General features: G+C 43.5%; 1 protein-coding gene and 1 pseudogene across 41 annotated transcripts in view; one reads left to right on the top strand and one right to left on the bottom strand.

Annotated features, from left to right (window-relative positions):
* ZFHX3 (zinc finger homeobox 3) overlaps nt 1-16793 on the bottom strand; it is a 1555416-nt gene that overhangs the window by 232931 nt on the left and 1305692 nt on the right. The window lies entirely within an intron of this gene.
* LOC144580525 (farnesyl pyrophosphate synthase pseudogene) lies at nt 1574-2718 on the top strand (annotated as a pseudogene).

Below are 16793 nucleotides of genomic sequence, written 5' to 3'. Positions count from 1 at the left end.
CTTCCACAAAGTGACAAGATACAGAAGACAGATCAGATCGTCTGCCTCTTGGTGACCATCAGAATCGACATGTCACATATCACAACAGCATACTGTCCACCCAGCTTATGCCGAGGTGTGATCTAAGTTTGCTTTGAAATTCAATTACATATCAGAAAGACAGCACAAACATTTCCATTCAGACAGCTAACTTGGGCAAATGTGTTCTCAATTACCCAGGGTGATTCCACAAGCTTGCACACCACTAAGACTTTCACTATTTTTTACAAATACATGCCATAGATGCTTACAGTAAATATCATAAATAATTAAAGCTAAGTAGCCTAAGGACATTTTGTGAAGCATCCTTGCTGTTTTTTTTTTAATTAGGTTCTTGCTAATTCACAAGATTGAATAATCTCCAAAAAGCTTCCAGACGTAGCCACAGACCAGTGCTATTTAAGTGATTCTACATTTTTGCAAACTTTGAAGCACGTATTTTCTCCCCATGACAAAAAGTAATAGATATTCACTAGGCAGAGTTCAAAAAACAAAGTATTAAAAGTAGGCTGTACTGCTACCAGCTGGAAATAGCCATCATTCATATGTATTCTTTATCTTCTATGTGTATTTTTTAAATTAAACTGAAGTCCTACAGTCCGCAGAGCTCCTTTCATTCCATTTACATCACTGTTTTCCCACATTTATAACCAGGAGGCAGGAGTTTTAAATAGCCACATAAGCATCTGCCATATGGATGCACCACAGTTTAAATCAATCCCCAGTAAGATTTCTTACATAGTTTCCATTTTTCACTATTATAAATGTCTGTTACAAGTGTCTGTAATGAAAATCTTTACTTATAAATTTCCTTTGCATGCCTCTTACAGTTTCCTTATTACAAATGGAGTTGTCACCAGTCCTGATCTGGGTATTGGAGATAAGTTAAAGAAAAAAGAAAACAAGAAAACTAAACATCAGACAAAGACCCCGCCCTTGTGAAGCTTAGACTCTAGCAGAGGAAACAATCATGGATAATATATTTTTTGCCAGGGCCAATGGCTCATACCTGTAATCCCAGCACTTCGGGAGGCCAGGGCAGGCAGATCACCTGAGGTCAGGAGTTTGAGATCAGCCTGGCCAACATGATGAGATCCCCATCTCTTTAAAAACAAATTTGCTAGGCATGATGGAGGGTGCCTCTAGTCCCAGCTACTCAGGAAGCTGAGGCAGGAAAATCACTTGAACCTGGGAGGCAGAGGTTACAATGAGCTGAGATTGCACTATTGCACTCCAGCCTGGGCAACAGAGTACTCTGGGTCAAATACAAAATACTTTTTTTTAATTGTATAGTATTTTACCAGTGGCATATAGTATGGTCAGGAATGCAGAGTGGGATCAGGAATTCGTGGGGCCACAAGCTACACATTTAAATAGCCCTTATTTCAAAGTTTCTTGACACATTCTGCCTAACAACCCTCCAGAAAGGGTATACCGATTTTTACACCCAATCACCAGAACAGGGTATTTGCTTTATTTATTTTTTTAAAGAAAAAATTTGTTCAAACAAAACAAAACAAAGCTCAACCTTACTAGTAATCAAATATGTTAAAACAATGAGGTATCTACCAAGCAGGAACCCGCATCCAGGAACAGGAGCCCTTTGCTCCTCCCTCAGAATGAATGGAGACCAGAAATCAGATGTTTATGCCCAAGAAAAGCAGGATTTCATTCAGCACTTCTCCCAGATCGTTAGGATGCTGACTGAGGATGAGATGGGGCACCCAGAGACAGGAGATGCTACTGCCTGGCTCAAGGAGGTCCTGGAGTACAACGCCATTGGAGGCAAGTATCACCGGGGTTTGACAGTGCTATCAGCATTCCGGGAGCTGGTGGAGCCAAGGAAACAGGATGCTGATAGTCTCCAGTGGGCCCTGACTGTGGGCTGGTGTGTGGAACTGCTGCAAGCTTTCTTCCTGGTGGCAGATGACATCATGGATTCATACCTCACCCGCCGGGGATGATCTGCTGGTATCAGAAGCCAGGCGTGGGTTTGGATGCCATCAGTGATGCTATCCTTCTGCAAGCATGTATCTACCACCCGCTGAAGCTCTACTGCCGGGTGCAGCCCTATTACCTGAACCTGATCGAGCTCTTCCTGCAGAGTTCCTAACAGACTGAGATTGGGCAGACCCCGGACCTCATCACAGCCCCCCAGGGCAATGTGGATCTTGGCAGATTCACTGAAAAGAGATACAAATCTATTGTCAAGTACAAGACAGCTTTCTACTCCTTTTACCTTCCTGTAGCTGCAGCCATGTACATGGCAGGAATTGATGGCGAGAAGGAGCAAGCCAATGCCAAGAAGATCCTGCTGGAGATGGGAGAGTTCTTTCAGATTCAGGATGATTACCTTGACCTCTTTGGGGACCCCAGTGTGACTCGCAAAGTTGGCACTGACATCCAGGACAACAAATGCAGTTGGCTGATGGTCCAGTGTCTGCAACGGTCCACTCTGGAACAGTGCCAGATCCTGAAGGAAAATTACGGGCAGAAGGAGGCTGAGAAGGTGGCCCGGGTGGAGGCATTATATGAGAAGCTGGATCTGCCGGCCGTGTTCTTGAAGTATGAGGAAGACAGTCAGAACCATATTATGGGTCTCACTGAACAGTACGCAGCGCCCCTGCCCCAGCTATCTTTCTGGGGCTTGCACGCAAAATCTACAAGCAGAAAAAGTGACCTAGAGACTACAAGGGCAGAGAGGAGGCTCTCAGTAAATAAATTGTTGTGTAAAAATAAAAAAAAATGAGGTTTGGTTTCACTCTCCAAATGGGCAGCCTAGATTTATTCTTCATGAATTGACCATTCATGCTCTTTACCCATTTTTCTGTATCTTTTTATTTTTGTTTACCACAATAATAAATACATAAAAACATTATTTTTTAAAAAAATAGAGACAAATTTCACTATGTCGTACAGGCTGGTCTCAAACTCCTGGGCTCAAGCAATCCTGCCACCTCAGCCTCCCAAAGTGCTGGGATAATAGTCATAAGCCAATGTGCCTGGCCTCCAGTTTTTTCTACCTTTATGCATCTTTTTTTTTTTTTTTGCAATATAGAGTTTTATTCTTTCACCCAGGCTAGAGTACAATGGCATAATCTCGGCTCACTGCAACCTCTGCCTTCTGGTTTCAAGCCATTCTCCTGCCTCAGCCTCCCGAGTGGCTGGGACTGCAGGTGCCCACCACCACAGCTGGCTAGTTTTGGTATTTTAGTAAAGACAGGGTTTCACCATGTTGGCCAGGCAGGTCTCAAACTGTGGACCTCATGATTTGCCCTCCTTGGCCTCCCAAAGTGCTGGGACAACAGGCATGAGCCAGTGCACCCAGATATATCACTCATTTTTAAAAGCTCTTTATATGTTAAGGATTTAGGACATACCCTCAGTTCCATGTGCTCTAAACACCTTTTCCCAGTTTGTCATTTGCCTTAGAATTTTGTGATTAGTAACCAGCATGCACAGTTTTTTTTAAATAGAGTATATCAACCTTTTCTATTATAATTTTTCCCTACAAGGGTTAGGGAAAAATTGTCCTAACTGACCTCAACTATTCTACAACCATTTACTGCATAATTTCATCATACTAGAGGCAGTGAAGTGCAGTGATAGAAATGACTGGTTTTGCTGTTGGTTAGATCAGTGTTCAAATCTGGGTGACTTTGAGCCAGCTGCTTAAACTCCAGGAGCTTTGCTTTCCCTCTCTAACTATAGTGTCCACTTCATCTGGCTTCTATGACGAGTAAGTAAGTTCATGTACAGTCTTGGTCTGGAGCAGCGGCTCACACCTGTAATCCCAACACTTTGAGAGGTCGAGGTGGGCAGATCACGAGGCCAGAAGTTTGAGACAAGCTTGGCCAACATGGTGAAACCCCGTTTTTACTAAAAATACAAAAATTAGCCAGGCATGGTGGCATGCACCTGTATGTAGTCCCAGCTGCTCGAGAGACTGAGGCAGGAGAACTGCTTGAGCCTGGCAGGCAAAGGTTACAGTGAGCCAAGATCCTGCCACTGCACTGCACCTAGGTGATAAAGCGACACTCTGTCGCAACAAAAAATTTTTTTATAAAGTCTTTACCATAATGCTTGGCACTTGGTTCTGAAGCGTTATGAGTTGTTACTCTGATTCCTCTCACTTACGTGAAATATGACCTTTACCAGACACACTTCTGTTCGATTCTGTCCCACTGAATGATCTGCATATTTTCTAACCAGTTTTTCCCAGTATATGAGAAAGCTACTTATCTTTTAAATTTTTACATTGTAACTGAACTCCCTATTTAATTAAGTTTAAATATATCTTGGGGCACTAGGAAGACAGTAACATCTAGAAATAATTTTCATTGTTTCTTTTTGACCATTATTTGACTTTGGTTAATGGTTTGCCCATCCTGACCAATTCAATAAGGCAGGAAAAAGAAATTAGTAAATTAGTATATTCCACAGTCTCTGTTTTGTTCCCAGTTTCAGAATGCTGCCTCTCATGATTCATCGCTAAGTCTGAAGATGTTGGCTGCCTGTTTCTTTATCGAGCAATCAATGCAATCTCTTTCCAGCTTGAGCTTTAAAAAGTCTAAGCAAACTAGGAATAAGGGTATAAAATTACCAAATACAACCAGATGTGATGGCTCAAGCCTGTAATCCCAGATGAAAATAAAAAATTAAAAGTTAGCCCAGCATGGTGGTGTGTGCCTGTAATCCCAGCTACTCAGGAGGCTGGGATGAGAAGATCGCTTGAGCCTGGAAGGTCAAGGCTATAATAAGCCATGATCACACTTCTGCACACCCACCTAGGTAACAAAGTAAAACCCTGTCTAAAAAAAAAAGGAAAGAAAATGACCAAATGCATCTCTCTCTCACACACACATACACACAGCTGTCCCTTGCTGTATCTCCCACAGATCCCAAAAATCTAAGGATAGTCAAGTCCTCCTGTATACTTTAAATCATCTTCAGATTACTTATAACACCTAATACAATATAAATGGTAAATAAATATTTGTTAAATTTAAGGAATAATGACAAGCAAAAAGGCTGTTGAGTTAGCAGGTCTTTACATGTTAACTGAGACCCCATTTTTTCCCCAAAATTTTTTATTTGCATTTGGTTAAACCAACAAATGCAGAACTGGCAAATATGAAGGCCAACTGTATTATGTTTTTTCCTTCTCGGTTCTACATACATGATTATTTCAAGAGAAGACATTCCGATGTTAAGCCTCTTCTTACATTTCCAGGATAAACGCTATGTGGTTATAATTCTTTCAAAATGCTGCTAAATTCAATCTGTGACTGTTTTATCTGGAATTTTTGCATCTCGACTCATGTCTGAGCTCAATCTTCAGAATTCTTTCTCTTTTTTTTTTTGAGATGGAGTCACACTCTGTTGCCCAAGCTGGAGTGCAATGCACAATCTCAGCTCACTGCAACCTCCTCCTTCTGCATTCAAGTAATTATTCTAACTCAGCCTCCTCAGTAGCTGGCACTACACATGTGTGCCACCACACCTGGCTACTTTATGTACTTTTAGTACGGACAGGGTTTCACCATATTGGCCAGGCTGGTCTTGAACTCCTGACCTCGTGATCTGCCCACCTCGGCCTCCCAAAGTGCTTTGATTACAGGCATGAGCTACTGCGCCCAGCCCAATCTTCAGAGTGTGTGTGTGTGCGTGTGTGTGTGTGTGTGTGTGTGTGTGTGTGTAATCTTCATGACAGTGTTGGGTCCCAGATTTGTAAAATCAACTGGGATGCTTTATCTCTTTTTCTATGCCCTGAAACAGTTTATTTAGCAAGCAATTACTCCATCCCCCTAAGTTTAAAATAACTTACCCTTTAAACTTCTTGCATCTAGAGTCCTTTTCAGAACTTTTTTTTTAAATGTTCAGTTTCTTCCCCAGTTTCTGATTTAAAGATTCAGACATCTGAATCATTTCCCAAAAGCCAGGTCACTGAGATTTTCTTTTTTTTTTTTTTTTCTTTGTGACGGAGTTTTGCTCTTGTTATCTAGGCTGGAGTGCAATGGCACAATCTCGGCTCACCACAACCTCTGCCTCCTGGGTTCAGGCAATTCTCCTGCCTCAGCCTCCTGAGTAGCTGGGATTACAGGCACGCGCCACCGTGCCCAGCTAATTTTTTTTGTATTTTTAGTAGAGACGGGGTTTCACCATGTTGACCAGGATGGTCTCGATCTCTTGACCTCGTGATCCACCCGCCTCGGCCTCCCAAAGTGCTGGGATTACAGGCTTGAGCCACCGCGCCCGGCCTCACTGGGATTTTCAAAGGTTTGTATTTGAAGTTACTGTGTTTTATATTACCATTTATTTCAAATATTATATTTGTAACACTTTTTCTATCATATCAACTCCTTTTTAATGTTCTATATTTGGGGTTTTCTCTTTTCTTAATTAGACACGAGAGTGATTTGGTCTACTTCCTTGACCTTTTTTCCCACATAAATACCTTTTAGATTTATCAGTTTCGTGTTTTTAACCTGTTTTCCTAATTCATTAATATCACTTTTATCTTATAATTCCTTTCTGCAGCTGTCTTTAGGCTTGTTTTATCCTTTCCAAGTTTGAGTTGGATACTTAATTCATTTATTTTCATTTTCTTTTATTTAATAATGGAAGGAGTTAAAGCTACAAATGTGCCCCTGAATATAACTTTGGTAATAACCCATACATTTAGATATACAGAGTTCTCAATATTTCCTAATGATTCTGGAACAGTAATTTCATTTCCTCTTTAACCCAAGTGTGATTTAGGAGAATATTTTTAAATTTTCAAGTAACTGGATTTCATTAACATGTTTAATATTAAGTATTCTATGCAGGATAAAAACATCTCTGAAAGGAGATGAAAGTCTGGCAAAGAAAGAAAAATCTTTTAAATAGAAAACACAACAATGTTAAAAGAGTGAAAAATGACTCATATAATGCTGTGAGGGCCATCCCCACAGACCCACCTTGTGGAAGGAATATAACCACCGCAGATTCTGGGGAACTGAGAGGTTTGGGTATAAGCAACACAGGGAGAGAGGAAGAGGAAGTCTCTGTGCCTTCGGAAAATTTTATTGTATTATAGCATGTACTGCCTGTTTAAAAATTAATTGCAGAAGCAAAGTCATCCCTCAATAAATGAAATAAAACCATCCTAGTATATGACCTAAGTATATGACCTAAGTAAACTTCCATATTTTTTGGATAAAATTTAGAGAAGGTTTCCAACGAATAAGACTTGGCCCCAAGATGATTCCATCTGTAACTAAAGGAGGGAGGAGGGGAAAATGATCTCTAATTCTGTGATCTCCAAGTTGAGAAGAATGAAGAGATACAAGAAAAATTAAGTATATACATATATACAAACATATATGCAAGTATATATATATATATGTGTGTGTATATATCAATGTATATATATATGTATGTGTATGTGTGTATATATGTTAAAAAGCTTAATCAGGGGCCAGGCGCATTGGCTCATGCCTGTAATCCCGTCACTTTGGGAGGCTGAGGTGGTTGGATCACAAGGTCAGGAGTTCAAGACTAGCCTGGCCAATGTGGTGAAACCTTGTCTCTACTAAAAACACAAAAATTAGTCTCGTGTGGTGGCAGGCACCTGTAGTCCCAGCTACTCAAGAAACTAAGGCAGGGGAATTACTTGAACCCAGGAGGCAGAGGTTTCAGTGAGCCAAGACTGAGCCACTGCACTTCAGTCTGGGCAACAGAGTGAGACTCTGCTTCAAAAAATAAAATAAAATAATTAACTAATTAAAAAAAAAGGTTTATCAGGTTCCAACCAGGTGACGATTCTGAAACCTGAACATCACAACAGTGAGGCTGAGGAGGTATAAAAGTCAGTTCCTCTACCTCCTGACCTAGCCTTTTCCATTTTACAAAGACTACGTCTTGAGATCGTGCCTGCTACAGACCTCTCCATTATTACTTAAAATGAATTTCAATCCCAAATTAATTGAATTAACTTGTGATTATAAGCATCATACCATGTCAACTCTCTTCCTTCCCACAAACTTTATAGTGCCAAGTTAAAAAGAAAAGGAAAAAAAAACAGACTCCATAAATCAGTTTTCCAATTTACACTGAAGAAATCTGTTTCCTAATTTCTAATTTCTGCAACTGGGAAATTCTGTATATTATGTTACCATATAATGAAGGATGCCAGTAAACAGAAATCCACACGCCTGCATACACAACAGATTACGCTCTATGTAATTGCAAACACTACCAAGTTATGTACTCTTGGGAACATTATTAGTGAGATGTGGTTATTTAATGCTTCATCTATTAAAAAAAAACTCATTCCATATGGATGAAAAATGAGTACACTAGCCTGAATATGGGGAAAAAATAGAAAATGTAATCATATATTACTTAAAATCTATAACGTTTTATGCAAAGATAAGGTGTTAGTACTAAAGCTTAGGCATTAAGAATGGCTCAAAATACAATGTCATGCGCTAATTGCTGGCTACAGAAGTCTCCATCTCCCAGCAGCAGGCGGCAGGGCCAGCCATTTGTACTCTATTTGACTACTGAAGAAACTCATAAAGCGGCCCGGCATGGTGGCTCACACCTGTAATCCCAGCGCTTTCAGAGGCTGAGGAAGGCAAACCACTTCAGGTCAGGAGTTTGAGACCAGCCTTGCCAAAATGGCAAAAACCCGTCTCTACCACAAATACAAAAACTGGCCGGTCACAGTGGCTCATGCCTGTAATCCCAGCACTTTGGGAGGCCGAGGCAGGTACATCACAAGGTCAGGAGATCAAGACCTGGCTAACATGGTGAAACCCTGTCTCTATTAAAAATCCAAAAAAATTAGCCAGGCATGGTGGCACACGCCTTTAGTCCCAGCTACTCAGGAGGCTGAGGCAGGAGAATCACCTGAACCCGGGAGGCAGAGGTTGCAGTGAGCCAAGATCGTGCCCCTGCACTCCAACCTGGTGACAGAGCAAGAATCCATCTAAAATATATAAATATATATATATTTATATATATTTATATATATATATTTATATATATTTATATATATATATTTATATATATATATTTATATATATATTTATATATATTTATATATATTTATATATATATATATTTATATATATATATATAAATTTTTTTTTAAGTGGTGGTGCATGCCTGTAATCCCAGCTATTTGGGAGGCTGAGGCAGGAGAATCATTTGAACTTGGGAGGCGGAGGTTGCAGTGAGCCAAAACTGCATCACTGCATCCAGCCTAGGCAACAGAGTGAGACTGTCACCAAAAAAAAAGAAAGAAAATTAATAAAGGTACACAGCATCTGGCAGCTTCCATCAGCAGCAGAACACACCCACGGAGGCACTCCCCACGGCATGCACTCAGCTCCCACCACAAGGCAGGGTCCCTTTGACAGCGAAGATGCTTCAGGGCACTGCCACTCACCATGCTGGGGGCAAGCCACCCAGTAGCCACCCTAGGATCCTGGCACAGAATGGCCAGCTCTGGGGAAGGAAGCTGCACCACCTGCATCCCCCATGTGCCAAATGGAGTTCACGACTCTGCACCGTTCCCCACTCACCCCTGGGGAGGTACAGCAGCCACTGCCACTAAAACAGAAGACGGATGACAGGAAAACCCGCTGGCCTTTGGTCCATCCCCTAGCAAAGGGGAAGTGTAAAAGTGCAAAAGGGAAAGTGGGCCAGCAGCACTAATCCCTTTTTGTCCAGCAGTAATTAATAGTATAATCCACATTTCAGATGCATTAAAGCGAAAATGCTGCAATATCAGAGGGCTTGGCACACATCCCCAGGGCAGAGCGGCCCTCCTGACCTGTAGAACCAGGTTACCTCATCTCGGCCTCCTCCTCTCAGGAGAGCTGACTCTAGACACCTCATAGAAGGACCAAGCTGGCAGCCACGAGTCTCCACTCTGCCCGATATGCTTTGTCTGCCTTCAGAAACCACCTGCTCCAGAGCCAGTCCTCTGGGCACACGGGTTCTACTCCAGCAGACATTTATATCCAGTTCTACCCTCTGACCAACACTGAACATGTTATTTATAATTATTATTATTATTATTTTTTTTTACATAGAGACAGAGTCTTTCTCTGTCACCCAGGCTGCAGTGCAGTGGCATGATCACAGTTCACTGCAGCCTCGAACTTCTGGGCTTAAGTAATCCTCCCAAGCCCACCTCCCAAGTAGCTGGTATGACCCCAGCTCACTGCAACCTCCACCCCTGGGTTCAAGCAATTCTTCTACTTCAGTCTCCCAAGAACCTGGGACTACAGGCACACACCACCATGCCCAGCTAATTTTTCTATTTTTAGTAGAGATGGGATTTTACCATGTTGGCCAGGATGGTCTTGATCTCTTGACGTCATGATCCACCCACCTCAGCCTCCCAAAGTGCTGGGATTACAGGTGTGAGCCACCATGTTCAACCTTGTTTTGTTTTTTTGAGACAGGGTCTCATTCTGTCACACAGGCTGAAGCACAGTGGCGTGATCTCTGCTCGCTGCAACCTCTGCCTCCCAGGTTTAAGTGATTCTCCCCCCTCAGCTTCCCCAGTAGCTGGAAATACAGGTGTGAGCCACCACACCGGGCTAACTTTTGTATTTTTCAGAAGATACGGGGTTTCCCCACGTTGACCAGGCTGGTCTCAAACTCCTGAGGATTACAGGCTTGAACCGCCACACCTGGCAACACTGAATATATTAGTATCACCAGTCCCCCTGTGGATTGTTCCGATTTATGCTAACCCTCCTGCCCCAAAAACACTGGAATGATAAATGTAAGCAGAATTAAGATGCCCTTCCTCAACTCAGTTTGATGGGATGCCCTTTTTTTGGTGTTATTTCAGTGTCTCACACTAATTCTGGGGCACAAGGTAAGTTTCTATCGAGGAGTAGAAGCTGACTGCTGCCCCCATTCCCCCAAGACCAAGGAGGAAGCCTCTTCCACCACCACTGAAATACTGTCTTTAGAGGAAGGCATGCTATTAGCTCATCAAGCACAAAACACATTCGAGCTAAACATTACAGTCAAATGTAACAGCCACTTAAAAATAGAGTCACCCAAAAAGGCAGTCAGTCTTCTCAGAAGGGCTTTGAAGCCACTGCTGACTGAGACCTTGATCTCAAGTCTTCCAACACCAAAGCACCTGGTGGAATAGGTACAACTAACAGGCAGAGAGCCTCAAACTCCCATTTGGCTCCTCTGTGTCACCATCGCAGCTCAGCCTCTGTGCTGGGAAGTGTGAGCACAGGATGGAGCTATGTTTCTAGAACCATCGCAGATACATTTCCTACTACAAGTGATACTGTAAATGACAATTCATTCCTTGGCTCTCCTCTGACAGTATGCATATGAACCATATGGAATTGCCATGTTTGGATTACAGTGGTTAAATAATAACATCACGAAGGAATGTGTTAGGTTCTAGGCAAGGATCTTAAGGGCACAGTTTTGGAACAATAACGGGCCCCAAGCCCACGCCTGGTACCAGTAGCAACCAGCCTTTATCCTGCAAGTCCTCCTTGGGATTTGGGTAAAACTACTTATATCTCAATCTAGGCAGCTGGAGATTTAAAAAAAAAACAAAAAGAAAGAAAAGAAGAAAGAAAAAGAATTTGATAGAAATACTTTCCATCTCAAATTTTGAGATCTTGGCACAAATGATGTCATCTAGGTAGCCAACGACCTATATAGTTGTTCCAAAATCATGCTGTTAAGATTACTGCCCAGAACCTAACACATTCCTCCAGGATGTTATTATTCAACAACTCTAATTTAATTAAAAAATGGTGATTCCATATAGTTCAGACACATACTATCAGAGGCCAGCTAAGGAATGAACTGTCTGCAGTATCACTCATAGTAGAAAATGTATCCATGGTGGTTCTAGAAACATGGCTCCATCCTATGGACATACTTCCTCCAGGACTCCTAGACCCCCAAAAGGTAGCCTGGAAGCCATTGCCTAGCAACTGGACATATCACCTGGGCACTCAGAAGGTACAGACCCACAGATCATGGGAGTGAAGCTGCCCAGGCCAAGGGGCTATACAAAAAAGATGGAGAGGAAGCCGCCATCCTGCACACATCACAGATTGTCTGTTTGTCCCCTTCAAGTGTTCCCTAAAGTGTGGTATCAATCTCCACTGAACCTTATTCCCACAACACTTAGATTCTTTCTTTCCAGGGACTCATGTGAAAACCTTTTTTTTTTTTGAGATGGGAGTCTCATTCTGTCGCCGGGCTGGAGTGCAGAAGTAAGAGCTCGGCTCACTGTAACCTCTGCCTCTCAGATTCAAGCGAGTCTCCTGCCTCAGCCTCCCAAATAGCTGGGACTACAGGCGCATGCCACCATGCCAAGCTAATTTTTTTTGTTTGTTTGTTTTTTCAGTAGAGACAAGGTTTCACCATGTTGGCCAGGCTGGTCTCAAACTTTCAGGCTCAAGTGATCCATCTGCCTTAGCCTTCCACAGTGCTGCGATTACAAGCATGAACCACGGTGACCAGCCGAAAACCCTTTACAAACACCCTTTTTTATTTCTCTCTCAAGAGTCATACTTGAGAGAGAAATAAAAAAGGGTCTCACCAAAATACAATTTCACAAAATAATGTCACTTTATTTGGGGGAGGGGGGAGGCTACCAAATTTTACCTCGAAGCCTCTTCTGTCATTTCCTAGGAAAGACACATTGTCTGAACAGGTAAGGCTGCAACATTTGGTTTACCCTCCTGTGCCACCTACCTTCAGAGGCACGTGGGAGTTTCTCTCTTTGCACCAGTTCCTCCACAGGACCCTGCAGTAGCTGAATAACAACTCCCCAAGATGCCCGTGTCCTAATATCCATAACCTACAAATAGGTTATCTTCTATGGCAAATGAGCAACTGAAGGCCGTTAAATAGAGGAGATGATCTTGGATTCTTCAGTGGGGCCTGATGCAGCCGCAGGGGTCCTTACAACACGGCAAAGGAGAGAGTAGAGACAGACAGAAGGAAATGTGACAGAAGTATGACACAGAGTGATGTGAGGAAGGGGTCATCAACCCAGAAATGTGACCATGCAAGGAAACGGGTTCCTCCTCTAAACCTCTAGAAGAAACCAGCCCTGCCAACACCCTCACTTCAGCCTCGTGAAACTGACTTCAGACATCTGGGCTCCAGACACCAGGCAATCAGAGAGAGAGAGAGAGAGTGAGTGAGTGAGTGAGTGAGAGAGAGAGAGAGAGAGAGAGAGAGAGAGAAAGAGAGAGAGACAGAGAGAGAGTGAGAGAGACAGAGAGAGAGAGAGTGAGAGAGAGAGAGAAAGAGAGAGACAGAGAGAGAGAGAGAGAGAGAGAGTGTGTGTGGGGGGGGTTTGGTTTGTTTTTCTTCTTTTGTCATCGCCATTCTTTAGACACAAACGTGTACTTAATATTCTACACACACATCACAGTTTGCAACATTACTTAATAAAGGGTAAATACACAACACACATCCTTACAAAAAAATCAAAACACTATCTTAAATTTGTGTTGTCTGACATCACCAAGTTTGTGGCTCTTTCCTTTTTTTTTTTTTGAGATGGAGTCTCCCTTAGTCACCAGACTGGAGTGCAGTGGTGCAGTCTTGGCTCACTGCAACCTCCAACTCCTGGTTCAAGCGATTTTCCTGCCTCAGCCTCCCGAGTAGCTGGGACTCTACGCACGCACCACCACACCCAGCTAATTTTTGTATTTTTAGTAGAGAAAAAGTTTCACAATGGTGGCTAGGCTGGTCTCAAACTCCTGATCTCACATGATCCATCCACCTCAGCCTCCCAAAGTGCTGGGATTACAGGTATGAGCCACCGTGCTTTGTGGTAATTTCTTATAGGATCAAGAGGAAACTAGCACAGGCCTCTGGAGAAAGGGGGACAGACAGGGCCACTGGACACACAGAAGCAGGGTGTCCCTGAAGGGTTCACCCCACCATTAGAGTTCACACTTCCTCCCTCTCCAGACCCTAGGGACCAGCTGAAATCTCTCTTTCTCCATCACCAAAAATTAGGACCAAAGGCCTCAGATGCTGTAAAGAAGAGCTAGGCCTGATTTTTGTTTGTTTTCAGACAGGGCCTCACTCTGTCTCCCAAGCTGGAGTGCAGTGGCGCGATCTCAACTCACTGCATCCTCCACCTCCCAAGCTCAAGTGATCCTCCCACCTCAGCCTCCTGAATAGCTGTGATACAGGCACACACCACCGTGCATGGCTAGTTTTTCTATTTCTTGGAGAGACGGGGTTTTGCTGGGTTGCCCAGATCAAGGGATCCGCCTACCTCAGCCTCCAAAAGTGCTGGGATTACAGGCATGAGCCACCACGCCGGCCACAAGGGCTATGTCTTAGCACAAGTGTTCAGTGGATTATCGCAGCATTAGACAGAAAAGAACCCCCATACTGGCTTACCGCATTTGAGATTCGTAAATATCCAGATTCACCAAGGAAGCAACAGAAAAACAGCAGTTCAACAAAGAGTGTGTGTGCGCTACATTTTTGTTTTATCTAATAGGAGACACAGAGATAGAAACACCTACATTCAAGAAGAATCCCCAGAGCCACAGCTCCTTTTATCCATGAACAGAAGCCAGGCTGAGACAACCTTACCCAATACATTGCACAGGTGGGCCCGCCTGAAGCCTCACCGTGATGCCAGGCAGCCAGCCTGAAGAACCGGAAAGCCAGGCCACATGCATGCCAGGCTCCTGAAGACAAAGAAAACAGAACGGCGGGGGAGGGCCGTGGCACCCTGCCCGCCTCCGTGGTAGCCTGGGGCCACTGGATCTCACCGTCTTTCCAGCACCTGAGATGTGTGAGCCAGGCAGCCAACCACATCAGAAGCTGGCTGCCGAAGGGCTCCATTTACCCAACGCCTCTGGAGGAGCCAGCTTTCCAGGACTGGGTTTTACACACCATGCGGGCACTGGCCATGTTGACCCAATCAAGGCATGGCACCTTGAAGAATGGCCCACACAAAGACTGGCCATATGGAGAGAAGGTATACTGACACTATGAATCACCTCTGTGCAAAGAAGTCTTCCGTTACAGGCTCACGCCTGTAATCCCAGCACTTTAGGAGGCCGAGGTAGGCGGATCACCTGAGGTCAGGAGTTCAAGACCAGACTGGCCAGCATAATGAAACACCATCTCTACTAAAAACACAAAAATTAACCGGGTGTGGTGTCAGGTGCCTGTAGTCCCAGCTACTTGGGAGGTTGAGGCAGGAGAATTGCTTGAACCCCAGAGTCGGAGGCTGCAGTGAGCCAAGACCTCACCATTGCACTCCAGCCTGGCAACAGAGCAAGACTCCATCTCAAAAAAAAAAAAAAATATATATATATATATATATAGTCTTCTCACCTACACAAAGGAGACCCCACCACCACCATCTCTTTTATTTCCCAGGCTACCCCAGTTCTCTTTCAATCACAAGCCAGACTACCTAGCCACTTCAGTCTTAGACTCAGGTATAACTTCAATTCCTCCCAATCCTACACATTTGCTGCCACTCTCCCATTTTATGTTAACAATTAACCTCAAGTATTATGTTAACAATGAACATGAATTGTGTTTTGGTTTTTAAGGTCGGAGTAACTAGGATTACTCAATAGAATTTAAATGTTCAATTTTAGTGCACATGTACAAGGCGCTATTTTGTACATGACAAGATGAAGCGGTTTTCAAAAAAAAAAAAAACCTAACCACCTTTCACAAAGGGTTCTCACTTGGCCTCCTGCTTGTGAAAGATATGACTCTGAATACTGAAAGTTCCAAGAACGGTAATTCAAGCAGAACTGGTTTCTGGTTTGCCTTGATTCAAAGTCTTTATGCTACTTGACCCACTTCTCTTCACCTCTTGCTTCTCCTGATTCCCCTCAAAATAATAATAAACCAGCCCCAGAAATAGAATCCTATCTTCCGTAGATGTCACCGTATGACTAATTTATGGCCTTTGTGTAAAGCCCTTACACCAGAGTTTACTCCAGGAATTTCCTCTTTCTTCTATCTGAATGTCCGTTTGCAGCCTCTGTAACCTCTGGGTGAACTGAGAATGTTCTCTGCACCTCTCATGATGAGGATTCGCACCCTGGTGACAGCAGAGTGGCTCCTGAGCAGAATATACCCCCTACAGTCAAAGCCCACTGGGACCCTTCCCAAGTTCAGGTGTATATCTCAAGAGAGTTCACTGAACGCTCCTTATGCCTTCATGCACCTTTAAAAAAAAGACCAAGGGGGCTGGGCACCGTGGTTCATGCCTGTAATCCCAGCACTTTGGCAGGCCAAGGCGGAAGGTTCACTTGAGCCCAAGATTTCAAGACCAGCCTGGACAACATAGCAAGACCTCAACTCTACAAAAAAATAAAAATAAGGTGTGGTGGCATGTGCCTATTATCCCAGCTCCTCTGGGGACTGAGGCAGGAAGATCACCTCCCTCAGCCTTGGGACGGCAAGGCTGCATAGAGCTGTGACCACACCACTGTACTCCAGCCTGAACAACAGTGTGAGACCCCATCTCCAAAAAAAAAAGGCAAAAACAACCAAAGGTTGAGGGGGCAATTTCCATGTGATCCCAAGACATGATGGGACTTTTCCATGTTTGGATTTGGGGGAGTGGGGTGTTATTTCTGCTTTCATTCAGGGAGGTGGGTATGGGAAGATGTTCCCAAAAATCTCCCCCATTGGCCTTAGGAGGAGGAATACATGAAAGGAATATTTGAAAGTGCTCCAAGTTTTTT

Source organism: Callithrix jacchus, chromosome 20 (assembly GCF_049354715.1).
Source record: "Callithrix jacchus isolate 240 chromosome 20, calJac240_pri, whole genome shotgun sequence".
Classification (NCBI taxonomy): Eukaryota; Metazoa; Chordata; class Mammalia; order Primates; family Cebidae; genus Callithrix; species Callithrix jacchus.
This window is presented reverse-complemented; position numbering and strand designations above follow the sequence as displayed.